The following is a 14708-nucleotide window of genomic DNA, read 5'->3' as shown; positions in this document are numbered from 1 at the left end:
TGCCTAGTGATGATTACCGGCCGGAAAAGATCAAATGCGGTTTGGAATACCGATTTAGGCCTGCAGTAGCACTTTCAGGCCAAGACCGTTAAAATTCATTTTATGACTCATGCGGAGTGCCACAACACATCTAAGGCACTTGGCGATAACTCCACGAGGCCAAAGGCCTATTTTGGATCTATATTCTATCAATGAAACTGATACTGGGTAGATGGTCGTCCCGTACAAGAACCGTTCAATTTTGTCACGAGCTAAATGCGGAGATGGTGTTAATACTTAATTTGACTTCTTCTTATGATGATACATGGAAATATAGTGTGGTATACATAAAATAGCCTCCTCTAGTTCTACAGACATGGTATCCTATTAACCGACTAAAGACAAACGTTCATGTGTATGGTAAACATAATCATACTGCGTTTGGCCTATGAACGGTGGTGCGCGCTCAGAATTGTCGATTTTCTAAGAACTTTACCGCGCAGTTTATCGTCTGCTAATGGAATCTTTATGCGGACAAGCTCCCATATCCATTCTACTTAGGAGAACAGTCGAGATAGTAACACCGTGTGAATTTCGAACGAATATTTCGCACAACTTCTTTTTGCACTTGTTAAGCGTCTACATGCCTACATCGACTGATCAAATAGAAAATAAGCTTCCGGGAAAGCACAGTTAGAGCGCTTGGTATCATGTATATCACTTCATAGAATGAAACGAACGCGAGAACTACGACGAACGAAAATGACAGGCGATAAGAAACGTATTGTTTATAAATCGAGTTGGCCTTGTTCCACTATTTTATGTAGACTAGAAGATTCATACAGTTATATTTTGATTCATAGTAGTCGATTGTTGGAGGGAAGAACTTCCTATTCAGGGCTCGTGCTTGATTTCACTGTTCCTGACCTAGGCCAGACACACCTTTAAAAATGAAGCAAAAGCTAGGTAAAAGATAACAACACAATTTTCTAGAATAGACCAAGGGACACTCGTCGCCAATAGCAACATTCGAATAATTACAAACCTGGTATATGTAAAAATGTAGGCTGAAGATTCTATCACAATTAGCGATTTCTTAGCTGCCCGCTACAAAAAATTCGTATTGCTGCTTCGCTTGTAGACGACTAACGCGTAAAGGTAGATTTCAACCGCTAATCAGCGCGTTTAGCTTCGAGTGTCAACATGGAACCCTTAGTAAATGCATCCTAGCATCGTTTTGATACCGTTCTAGGTAGAAAAGGCGAGAACAGATACGTCACTGGGTCTAATGTACACGGCAATGGCCCTGAATGAAAATATAACTTAATTAGACACCTACAGAATTTTGATTCGAACACGTATCAGAGCAGTCCTTCATTGTGTGAGCTAAACAATTTGACCTTCTATAATGCTACATTGGGTACAGTCATCTTATACTTGATAATATGTCGAAACGCAGTCAAACACAGCAGAGCTTCCCTCATATTGAGAAACACAACAATAGCCCGAGACACAAAATACCGAGAATATATAGATGAGCATATCCAAAGGTCGGTTTATATTATTTGTACTTTCAACGGCGTCTCGGATTCCGTTGTTACAATCGATTTTTTCTTTCTATTTCCTTTATCAAACTGAGGTTTGACGTATAGGGCCATCGTCTCATTTACCGATGTACTTGGACTTCTTGCTGCATTTGTGCTTCGTACTGCTTGTGGATACCGTATGCCTTTCACTATCATTTTCTATTCTTAAGAGTCAGATAGGGCTAATCCGAACGACCACGAACAGCTGTGCCGTCGACTCCCAGATGATGATGCTTCACCCCTACAAGACACCACAAAAAGTCTATGTAAATAAGTACCGCTAGCGACCGATGATTGCAGATAATTTGAAAAAAAGAAGAAATTTTTGGACAGCGTTTACGCGGTGACGGTCGACGCGGTAGCCGTTACAGTTTACTAGTAACAGCATTAGCAGCAGGACAAGTCCTCTTACTTTTGTGGCTAATATAAAACAGGCGCGCCGACACGTTACTGACTTTTGATGTTCTTTAGTGAATTTTCACTGCTAGTCACGACAGTCGAGATATATATATATATATATGCGCAAAAATTAGCCCACTATGGACCATGATCTATATATATTCTTGAAAATAATTCCCATAAAGCAAAAAGTTGTTTTCCATTTCAGCCAAGTATTGTTTCAACTATATGAACTAGGAACGCATTTTTCAGGCTTATCTTGTTTCTCGATGTAGGCCTATTTTTGTTTCACCTTGTACATATAGATGCAGATAGATGATGCGGTTGCAGGAATCGCCACATTGTGGACTACTGAAATTGTAACTACTCCTATGAAAATAGCACTCGCATCAAGCCATAAACAGTGTTAATAGAGTTGGCATTTTTGCGATGGTTGTCATGGCACCTCGCTTGCTTTTCGCTGATATCACTTCACAGGTCAACCGTTGTTCTACGCAAGTCAACGATATTGCTCTATTAGTGTTGCTATGGCAACCTTTGAAACAAACGTGCCGGTGGCGACAGCAATGGTCGCCATGACCGCGATTGTGGCAATAGAACATATCATAACGTTAGGACCTTCTCTTGACGGCAGACGTCAGGTTCGATGCGGAAATTGCGGAGAGCTGACACTGGGAAAGGAGGTTCCTAGCATTAGTCGGATAGGATACATTGCATCGCATAGCCGAAGAACGCTCACCAGCATGGCGCTTTTTTTTGGCTGGTTCGCCGCTGGTTTCGCCTTTGAATTTGTTCTTGTACTTCGATGATATCTATATCTACTGCTATTTTACGTGGTCAATAGCGCAACCCCGCTCTATTACTCAGCGCGTCCGAACGAGAGAAGGACACCTTGTCGCGCGCGGGTCACTACGCAACATGCGCTACTTGAAACGCTAATTCTATTGCATCCCCTGTAGGACATCCCGTTATTCATGTCTCGTCGGAATGCGTTGCGACTCTACTGAATCAACCGGATCGTAACACGTCGTATAGATCATTGTCTCTGTACCGACCTGACGCTACGGCGCATTTTATTGCGGACTGCCACCGAAAATGATCATTGCAGGACACACAGACATAGCGCTGGTAATGGTGACCTCAGGTATTCCAGGAAAGTACGCTTCCAAGTGGCGATAAACTAGAAGGAGGATTGACAGAGATTGCAGAGTCGTTCTTGACGGGGACCAGCACACATAGCTATTGTCCTGCCTGCTCATCTGTTTGTCTGTCGGTCGAAGCAATGACAATAATTGTAATAGTAACAGGAACAACAGTGGAAGCAGAGAAAAACAACAAACGAAATTTGCTGCGTACAGTGATATCTAACCGATATCAGTATGAAGACATAGTACTCCCAAAAGTTCCAGGGAACAACGGCGATCTTATGGTAAAAGCAGCGGCAACGGCAGCTGGTGGAATAACATTTTCCGCTGCCTTTTTTTTTTACCGTAATGTCGCCAGCTGCAGTTTCTGCTATTACAGCTGTTAGGAGTGCGTTGGGATGTTCTCTGACTTTAACAGTCGCTGTTGCTATAGCCAAGCGCTAGGAACTGGACACCTGCGCCCAGGCAAAAACTTGTGTAAGATGTATTTAGCTGCTAATTAACGTTAAACGCAACTTTTCGATGTCCTCATTGAGCTCGTTCACGAGGTAGATGGAAATAGGCTCAAATCTAAATGTCATTTACAACCATTGTCTTCTTCAAATTTTATAAGGCGCAAAGTATTCTACCCGTTCAGCTGAAGCAGTTGTACCTTCACAACTTTTATATGTTTAGCTAACAGTGTCCTAAAAGGTCTGTTGAGCCGGAAGCTAGAAAAGACCATAAGTCGGGAGTAGGACTAGAAACCTACCAGTTTCGCTGCTTATAATGAATAACGACAGCAAATAGAACTGCATACATTTTCTAATTAAGAATGGGGGCTTATTTAAATGTTAAGAAAAATTAACAACAATGACAGTCATTAATAATCATTTAATTCAATAGCGGACGCAGTCGTCAACAGCCTTCTTGGTGCACGGGTAGGTTACTAAGCAGTAAATAGACTCAGAAGTTACCAATGTACAATGAAGAACAATTACAGTTCTCATTTGACAAGTTAAGCTTATGCAACACCACTTTTCGTTAAACGATATTTTAGAATTTGGAAAAAAAAATATTTAAATGACAAAAAGGCACAACAGTTCGGTCATGTGCTTCGCTAGATGGTTTCCATTTTACCTCGCTTTTTAATCGTGAACGTTCTAGGATTATAGGCCTTAGAATGATTCAACATAGGCGAAAATCTCAATATCAGTATTGCAGTAAATTTCGCGTTCACACACGATGCCATAAGTTGAAATGAACATTAGTGATTGGTTAAGAGTTGGAGAAAGCTCGACCCAATCCACAAATAAGATCTCGTGCAACACGTAGACAATGCTATGGTCCCACTCAGCTTCTGACAAATTTTCATGGACGCTAAAAAATCGTCACTCACCCACTGTCATCTCAATTTTCTTATCGTTACCGACAAGGCCGCTTGCGTAGGACGCGAATTCGACGCATCTCTTGTCGCCTCATAGGCGGATCGCGCGCCGAAACGGGACCCGCAACAATGAATGCTCAATAGTACTTTCACTGCGGTAATAGCTTTTGTCTGTGTTCTGGATTCGAAAGCCTAAGTAAACACCTAATGCTGCTAACGACTGCGCATTCGTTTTGGAGACAAATATTGGCAGTTTATATGGCTGAGGAGACAAAGATATTTACCTGGATAAAACAAAAAATCGACAGGTTAAACTGATTGACAACAAAGTCAGCGAAGGTTTACTGAGCTTTCATAGGCTTGCGCCTCTTTTGTCTGACAGCTCAAAGGCATAGGCGCATGTACCTACACAGAATTCGTTTGCACATACATACATTTAACATGATGAAAGTTGGTTCTCATATACCTGTGTTTGAATATAAGGTAATCGCTAAAGGCTCGTAAGGATGTCGGTCAAGCATAGTGGATCGCTTAGACAGTTCGTCGTAGGTCTAAATTTACGTATCGACTCTGGCTGGTTTGTTTCCACCACTTGATGAAACTGTCCATGTACGATAGGCTCTTATTTGGCGATTAATAGGCCTAAAACTCGGTAATGCTCTACGGAGTGCTGGGCATGCAGAACTGTAAATCAATGGAGAGGAAAAGGCAAACAGGCCCTGAAACACAGTGTGTGTTAGTAGCGAACATCTCTTGAGTCTGACAAAATAAAGGTTGACTAAATGGTAATGCTCAGTCCAAAAATATCTAGTTCACTCAAGCACGGCCTTCATAAGGGACGAGCAGGTCAAGTTGATGAGTCAATATTCGTAGCTCAATAGAACCTAGCACCACAGAAGTATTCGGTAGATTCATTAGTAACTTTATGAAAGCTCACTGCTACAAATTCCAGAACACCAACTATTTCGCAATCGTTTAACTATGACAAGCTAAAGTCAATTGAGATTATCGGTCTCCTGAACTATTCCGCACGATGGATTAGTTTCTCAGAGGCTGTATCGGATGTCCTAGCTGGAGCTACGAACGACTGCAGATTCGTCAACGATGTCAAGGACTTATAGCGTGTAAGTCGATTCGTTTGTTGCCGTTTTTTGGGTTCACTTGAGATCACAAAAGCCTACATTTGTTGTTCGATCTCTGACAGGTTACTGCATCCTTCTTCGACCGCCAGCTAAAAGCTGCAGCGTCCATTAAATCCAAATGTCCGTAAAGTATGGCACCCAACACTATAGATTGCCGATACTAGCAGATACAATAGATATTTTCTATTGAGGAAAAACCATAATGCTAAGAAACGCAATTTTAACAGGTGTAAAAACAAATATGAATACGTATTAAAACGGTCAGATCTAGTTTAGTCATTTTTACGGTTTAATTAAACGTATAGTTTTGCTTTTAGATAGGTTTCCTCGACTTCGCTATACAACAATTTCGCGCAGGGTCCGATAATCGCTTGGGTTAGAAAAGAAGATACGTTTATAGTATCACAGCGTACATTGGATGCGATACGCCCGATGTGATGATCGATTATTTAGCTAGGAACCAGAATATATGCCACAATATAGGATAGTGATGGACTATAGTAGTAACGAGGGCATACGATAGGAAATCGGACCAATAACCAAGCCCGCGTTGGGAAATCCATTTGGTCTTGGAAGGTCGACAAAGGTTCCGGTCCGCTGTTCTACTCATCGTTTGTATAATTGCTTCGTCTATTGTTAAACAGGGCGCAAACTGTTTTACAGTAGTTTAGTTTTATTATTATTATAGCGAAGCTAGCAAATGTCATACGCATCTCCGCTTGAGCCGTTACCGGCTTATTCTGTAATTAGGTGAATGAAGAAGCACCACTTTTCTTTCTTCTATAAAAACCTCGATCCGAAATCCCAAGCTCGAAATTTGCTCACGCGTAGCGGACGTGTCGAACGTAGAATTGGGGCTTCAGATTTTGGCTGAATTTTCAGACGTTTTGGTTTCCCGGTTGACTTTTATTGTTGGCTACAATTAAATCAATTCATAAAAAACACTCAGAATTTGAGACCTGGTTTAGGAAATTCCGTAAACATTACAGGCTCTCAAACATTTCGCATAGACCACAACGATCAAAGCTCTTTCGCTGTTAGTTAAATTATGTTAAATGGCACAAAACTAGCAAGCGGATCTGTCATGGCAAAACAGTAGATGAGCTGCTAAGGAAATTATTTACTATTTGCATGCCCATTTACCTTTTAGATAAGCATTAGCGAGAGAAGCCTCACACTTCGGAGTTGTTAATGATAAAATGAACTTATACGATGTAGGCAAAGCCTTCAGACAGACAACACTCGGTATTCTATATTTACACTATATAAGATATTTCATAACATGAATAAGCTTTGTGTTTGTGTGTGTGTGTGTTAGTTTTTTTTTTATAAGAAAAGATTCACACGTTGCTACGTGTGTGACTGCACTAAAAGCGCTCGATCAAGGAATCGCACCTCGATAGTACTAGATCAGCCTGAACGATAATCGGACGGCATCGTAACAATATCATGCCCATTTCTGACTTCGCAAAATTCTGCCGTATGAAAATTGGTCGTCCAGCGACGTGTACTGACCAAGAAAAGCATCAATCGGGATACGACTATCATATGTTAGATCGCCAACCATTCGATCAGAGTGCTTAACAGAAAATTGTAATTCAGTGGAGGCTAGCGTATATAGCGACCTTAGCAACGCCTTTATCCGGACAGAAATTACAGGAAGTGGCGATTGTGAGAGCGTTTAATATTTCTATAAAGCGTCCAGAGAGATACTAATTCTTCGTTCGATAAGGATAACAAGTAAATGGCGAGTTTATGCTTCTTGCCAAAGAAGATCTTGTCCTTTTCTCCATCTCCTGCATTGATGATCCGATGAAAAATTAATATTTACCAAAAGCAGTAGATCTGTGGATCTAAGGCGGCACCTGCGCTGACCTTTGCAGCCGTCCCAAACAAACCTAATGAGGCAACTGTATGGATGAGGCACAACGAATTGTTAGGATAAATTATAAACTTAGAAATTAAGCTTACAATTTATCCTATCTATAATGTTTGACTCCCAGTATTTTATAAATTAAGATACTGGGAGTCAAACACGATAGATTGTATGGTCAATTTGGCCGCTACAGGCACACCTACCTATGCAGTCTGGACTAACTTGTCTGTGGTACCCTCTGTCAAGCGCTTTATTTCACCCGACAGATGACCCGCGTCCGTTTTTGCATTATAGAAAAATACAAAACATCGACAAAGAGCAGCTTCCAAGCTTCCTCGCACAAATCCAGCAATGAAAAATTCCAACATTATATTGCATTAATATTACACACCCGTAACGGGAATGTCCTTGCAATTGAACAGGAACGAGCAATTAAAAAAAACGCATAAAATATTATAAACATCGATATTTTCGTATTCAATTTCTATGCCCACTTTGTCTGCATCGACACAATAAACAACTCATTCAAAAAATTGGAAGTCAAAACCCGCCCCTTTCATACCAATAAGTCATGCTTGGCGACGGCTATCTAATACCGGTGGCATCAGTATCCGTATCCGTACTGCTCTAACATCGCTGCAGTGTCAAATGCAGTAATCGACACTTGAACTAGTCGTACTGGTTGGCGTCTGCTAAGCTAAATACGGCCTTCCCCACGGGCAACTTGCTAAAGGCCTCGACCGAACTCTGCTTGACTGTTTAGTGTGGCTACAGTGATCGGCGGTCATAATAGGGCTCGTTGGCACAACTGCTCGAAAAGGACGAGGAACGAGAATTACAAATGCATGTCAACGCTTGCAGGTCTTTGGCAGTCCATACCGAACCCGTCCATAACGGCTTGCTACTAATTTTGTTCATCTACTACGGCGCCATGGTCGGAGACACATCTAGCTACTCATCAGTGTTATCCGGATTGAACTCCCACCAGGCCTTTATTCGGAGAGCTAGCTAAAAAATAGGCCAAGCGATGCCGCGTTGACGTAACGTTAACCCAGCGACACAAAGACCTCCATGGTCCTTTTGATTTTGATGGCAATAACGGATGTATACGTCTGGACATCAACCGAGCGCCACATTTATACGTAACCTGTCTCCGACATAAGCCGACACTACTGGGCGTATCTCAAAAATATTGCAGGTGATAATAATCAATTGCAACGCTAACTGTTATAGGAAAAAAGATGGATGAGTAGAAAATGGCCGTGTGCTCGAGACTGAAAACAAAAGGCACGCTTGATGTTGTCATCTTCGTAGATGCATGCTTTGATGGGCATTAGTAGCTCAATTACAGATAGCCATAAATAATGCTTGCACGAATATTTAAAGCTTACGCCATGTTCGTAGTACCTCACTGTAAGATGTTCATTCTCGTGCAGCTTCGTTAAACGTATAAGAAAATGCATTTTATATATATATGTATATATCGTCTCTCTATGTTTAATAAGTACGTCTTTCTAGTATAGATGTAATAGGGTTTTTATTTTTCCAAATAAAACAGATGCTCAGAAATTTGTTTTGTTAATATAGTTACTTTCCGCTACGACCCGTCGCGCTGTGCGAGCCATTTCCGCTCTAGGAAGGCATAACAGGCCAGTAGATTGCCATAACATTCGCAGATAAATGTCCGATTCTCCCCTCTACCCCCCCCCCCCCGTCCTATTCAATACGTTTGCATTTGCCATACGAGTGCATGTTACACGCCGTCATATATATATAATACCGCATGCGGTAGATGATTTGGTTTTCGCCGTACCATGTTATTATATAACTGCATAATAATATGCGCGCACGTATTTCACACTGTTCGCATGTAGAAGACTCTCGTATCTCAAATATAGCAATCGCTTGCCAATTGCCGTCGGCGCAGTAAAAGCGAAAATAAATAAAAAGCTTTAAGTTATTATATGAGTTATTGTCTCGGTATTGTCTTAAACATGCTTAACGACTCAAGAAACAGACATTTAATTTAACGTCAGAACTAGCCTCATGATTTGCAAAGCCTCATTCTGTGACTATCTAAAGCATATACGACCACATAAAAGGGTCCGTTCACTTTGGTGTTTACATTGCCCTCAAGACCTAGTAATATCTATGGATTTAGCCACAATAATAATTAACAATAATATTAGGCGCCTTTCATTTTCATCTACGTTATTACTCCTTTCACTTCATTTACTATCCCAGTGATTAAGCAGCTTCTTTTTGATTTCTTTAAAAAAAAAAGGGTACGAGACAATGAAATGTGATTCGAAAGAGCACACCATAACTGTCCTTTGTGACAACAGTGAGCAAAGCAGCGATCCTGCAATAAGCTCGCGAGAGAAAGAAGATGATGATCAAGTATGCACTAATTTAGATAAAAGCATGCTACCAAAGTGAGAATCGTTTAAGATAACTACTAGGACAAGCAGTGGCAGCAGGCCTAGCTCAAGCAACCGCACCTCCTGATTCCTCGAAGGGAATTTTGTCGTCTCTTATAGTACCCTACCGCCACATCCATAATCATTATCTCAAACTTTTTGAACCAGCAGCGCCGACTGGTCCAGCAGCCTTTGGGGTAAGATCCACGCCCCAAGATAGTTTGCCTCCCGTTTGTTTGCAGCCCATCTTCATTATCTAGCTCGATTGTTACCGATACCACCCGTAGCTTCATAATTTGCAGCATCTGCGACACTCTGTCCCATCGTAGAGTCTTCGCTATTCTTATTTTCACATAGTTTCATTATGAAACGAAAAGAAGCTTGCCTCGACTCGACTAGACTGGAGACTCCACCCACAAGACTTTGCAGCCCAATGAACTTAGCTACCCAGCTTGTGTCGGTCTACACGGATGTACGCGATTTCAACGGAGATCAGCTCGACTCGACCGACTTCGTTGCTTAGGAGAGAAAAAGAACTTTGGGAACCTGACAGGCAAGCACATCAACGGACAGTTGAACGAACGGTCTGCCTTTCGGTTGGTTGTTCGGAACATCCGGGATGATGCCGTTATTTCAGCCGATGCTAGTTAATCCATTCGTTTGACTGGTTCCTATATATATATATATATATATATACGTTGTGATGTGCCCATGTTTTCAAAGTAGTTCTGCTTCCTTATCGTTCTAAATTTTGTGTACGTGGGTCTCTCTGGTTTGCACTTCGTCGTTTTTTTTCTCATCAGGCCAGGCGTACCTATTATTGTCGTTATTGTTTGAGGGTTTTCCTCGCAACAATTTTTACGTTTCTTCGCGATCCGTCCGGCTAGTATAATAGTCTCTCTATTAGTTTCTAGCAGACGCTGAACGTGTGCCTATTCACGCCTGCATTGTTCTATCAATTTTACGACCAGCTAACAAGCATATTGGCCACACAGGCGTATCACTACTGCCGCCTAACGATATATGTAAGTCAATCATTAACGCGGTCCGGCGAATACTTTCAAGCCAACTTGATCAGGCACGCAGAAATAGGCACACTATAGGCAGTACACTGTACCGAAAATGCAGTCGCTTCCCGGTTGACAAACCTCATTAAAGGACCCGTACTACTGTATATACACCCCACCCTCAGTCACCAACATCTACAACTGAAAACCACCTTTGCAGCATCAGTTGCGATACAGTCACAGGGCCGTCCGGATCCCGCTATCCGCCTGTTCCGATCAAGGAACCTTGAAGGGGATCGGCGAAAGGTTGCGCGACAATGCATTTGTCAACAAAGAGTACAGTCAATCGGTCTATGCTGGTCGTGGTTCAACGATGTCGTACGCTGTGCTTGAGACGGCTGACATGTCGTCGTCGTCAAACTGCTAAATTCGTCGATGGCCGTTTACTACAGACATGTTCATCGCTCGCTGGTGCGTCAACGAGTTCAATAGCACACTGCAATTGCTGTTCTTGTATGAAATGGAAAGAGACGAAGAGAACGTTACGGGGCGCGGAGGCGCGCGCACACACACACACACACACACACATACGGCCGTTACTCGTAACTCTTTTTTTTTTCTCTCCTCGTGCGACGTAAAGTCCTTCAATAACGTCCCTGTGATGTCTTCCCGCCGAGAATACGTTCCGTTTATGTCGGCTAGGAAGCCAAACCCTATGATCACGTTCTTCCACTCATCAATGGAACCGAGCTACGCGATGCTCACTCGAGACGACACATGTGCACACACGAGCTGACCGTGATGCCTGGTGAGACGCTGGCTAACATTGCCGAGATCCTAATACAGAGGAGATGCTAATAATGCCGAGATACGTAACGAGACTGCAACCAAACAAGTTTGTTAGCTTTTCGATCGCGTGATGCTTGATAAGCTCGTCCGGCACACGACAGCGGTGTCAGTTTCCAAGCTAGCGCGCGACCGAACGCACTGACAAACGAATCAGCGAATCCTGTGGCGGACGCTTCTGAGCCACAACACAACTGAGTAGGGCCGGCTTGCGGCCATCCCCGTAACTGTGGCACTTACCGGAGCTGCACCTTCCACCGCCAGCCCGAAGCCAGAAGCTGAGTTGATCCCGAAATAAGTTGGCAGGACAGTTCGAAAAACAACGATTAAGCAAGCTGGAAAGCCGCTAACCTACAACTGCTCTCGCTAGAACAATCAGGTAAAGGGAAGCTCGCAGTCATCGCGGATATTACGTCTCTCTTAGGGTGATACACCCGTTGGCCGCTGCCGTGTGAAGAACGGAACGTCTGTTACAGACAGTAAGCGGCACGCGAACCAACAACAATAAATTATCGTGGACGAATTTAGATTCGCGAACCAACCTAGTCGCTGGCACTTTACGAAGCGAGTCTCCATAGCATGTATTCTCATGCGACATAACCCGCAACCGGCCCCCCGAAGTTGTATTACACCCAAGACAGACAGATCGGCCTAGGGTTCTCTACTAATATATATCATCTGTAAAGTCCAGTGGGGAACGGGCGTCAGTATATCATTTATGCTGGTTAGCTAAGTAGATGTATAGTTAAGAAAAAGAACAATTACCGTCACTCACCACAGTTGATGATGGATGGATGAATGGCGCTAGTAGCTGCCGTCGTTGAACGTCGCGCGACTACAAATGAATATTACGCTATACTCGTATCGTTGGTCCAAAACTTACTATAGTGGAATGATACTACCTGGCTTATTATACGAATACTAATATCCGTATGATACTGCTATAGCATGCGCACGTAGGGAACAGTTTTTTCAGTCCAATATTAGAATAACGATCACAAGATCATGATGTTGAAATAATCGCGCCTATCGTGCAGGGGAGGCAGAACAGTGAATTTTTTTTAGTTTTGTTGCTAATATTATTGTGTTTTTTCTTGTTGCTGTCTAACAACAATAAATGATGCACGACCGACCGTTGCTATTCCAACTGGGAATCTGTGCACGATGAAGACGCTGTGCCACAGTAACTACTCTGTAACACAGCTGTTGCTGCCACTATTGTTAATTGCCCCCGAGGGGTGGTTCGCTTTGCTCTGCTGTGTCCGGAGGAGCTGCTCTTGGCCCGTTCCAGCTCTTCGTCCGCTTCGGGCACCCAGACGGAACCAGAAGAATTAGATAAGCCAGATCCGGTTTGCCGATGCAGTGACAAAGTGATCCTGCCTATCGAACTCTTCGACAAGCCGGATATCTATTTCGATTATAGAGCGAGACGCGATTGCTTCTAGAGCTGAATCAGTAAAATCGTTATATTTAATAGGCGCTCTAGCTCGTTGTTGTTGTTGAGTGCTCTGGTCCTCGTTGTATTAGCAGTTATAATAGCAGACATACCAATGTAACAGTAGTTCGTTTATTTAGAAGTAATAACAACGAAAAACGGTTGTGAAATTATTCCTTGATCTTGTATTCAACGTTTCTTCTTTCTCTTTTTCTATTTAATCTCTACTGTGTTCTTTTAGCGAAAAAATCCGTGATTCCGGGGGTGTGTGTGTGTGTGTGTGTGTCTGTGTGTGTGTGTGTGTCTTAGTTCCTTTCAGTTCGATGTTCCATTCGCTGCGTGGAAGACCAGCGTGGCCCAACTGCGCAAGAAGGTGAACGGTACCAGCCGTTTCTTCCAGATCTTTAATTGTTTTCTGTTGGAAGCCGCCGACCGGAACACAGCACGCGCCGGCTAATGAGTCTGCTTGTATGGTGACGACAAGGCACTAATCACCTCTATCTCCGAGCACTCCACTGCACTGCACGCACCCGAAGATTGCTCACACTTCAACTACTTATGGATGACTGCTTGACTCGCTAGCTCCTCTAACTCCGTCTGCTCAAGCAAAAAGCACACACGAGCCAGCCGACAGCCTGCTACCGAGTAGCACCACTGGCCGTTCGGGTAGAAGACGATCAGACAGCATAGACTATAACTCAGCGCTGACTTTTGCTTTTCGCCGGATGGCCCCCGGCTGCTTGCTGTGTATTCCACACTGGCTTAGGTTCCACCAGCAGCAGCAGCAGCAGCAGCAACGGTAGCGGCAGCGACGACGGCAATCGACTCCTCTCGGTGCTGCTGGGGCCTCGTGCTCGCTGTCCTATCTAGCGCCCTTCCTTCAGGTTGGCGGGCAGATGGCGAGGCGAGCGGGACCAAACCCTCTTGCCTCGGTAGTCAGCAATCCCACAGCGACGACCAGCGCCGTTCCATCGATATGGTCATCATCAGTTAGTTGTGCTGTAGCAGTACACTGACGCAGTGCACAGCAGCAGAACGGCCGATCAGAACAATATGGAATCAATAGCAGACAACAGTTAGTTATCGAACGGCCAGAGTTACTTATTTGCCGCGTTGGTAAACAGCGTCGAAACGGCACAACAATTACACATAGAGCAACATACGAATGACTTGCTAAGGACGATAACACCGACAATTCAGCTTCGACATCAACGAAAAACACGAACGCGGCGATAGCGATGGAAAACAACTTACAAGCACAATCCGCGCGGCCAACTGTTATGATGATTTTGTTGTTGATGATGATGTTGTTGTTGTGGTATATAGTTTTTACCCTTTGCTAATACGCGATATATACGTATGTACTGTATGAGAATAAACAAATAGCGAGAGATAAATAGATATGCTTATGCATATCGCTTTTGCTAGACAGTCAGAGAGGGAAGCCAATATCGAAGCCTAGGCCCGTCCAGCTACGAACGTCTGTTACGATCGAACCAACGGCAAC

General features: G+C 43.3%; 1 protein-coding gene across 4 annotated transcripts in view; it reads right to left on the bottom strand.

Moving 5' to 3' along the window:
- The window catches only part of LOC111255006 (very long chain fatty acid elongase 7-like), a 37330-nt gene extending 22734 nt beyond the window's left edge, over positions 1–14596 (bottom strand). Inside the window, exons 1-2 of one of the 4 annotated variants that reach the window (XM_086974344.1) lie at positions 14456–14596; positions 12542–14213 (exon numbers count right to left, since the gene is read on the bottom strand). The gene's annotated coding sequence lies outside the window, so the exon portion shown is untranslated. Of the gene's footprint in view, positions 1–1649; positions 1807–2256; positions 2538–4941; positions 5143–12541; positions 14214–14455 lie in introns of those variants that run through there. The other 3 variants (XM_086974345.1, XM_086974346.1, XM_022816587.2) reach the window with 3 other exon arrangements.
- Between the last annotated feature and the right edge of the window lie 112 nt (positions 14597–14708).

This window comes from Varroa destructor, unplaced genomic scaffold, assembly GCF_002443255.2.
Source record: "Varroa destructor unplaced genomic scaffold, Vdes_3.0 BEIS01000007.1, whole genome shotgun sequence".
Lineage (NCBI taxonomy): Eukaryota > Metazoa > Arthropoda > Arachnida > Mesostigmata > Varroidae > Varroa > Varroa destructor.
This window is presented reverse-complemented; position numbering and strand designations above follow the sequence as displayed.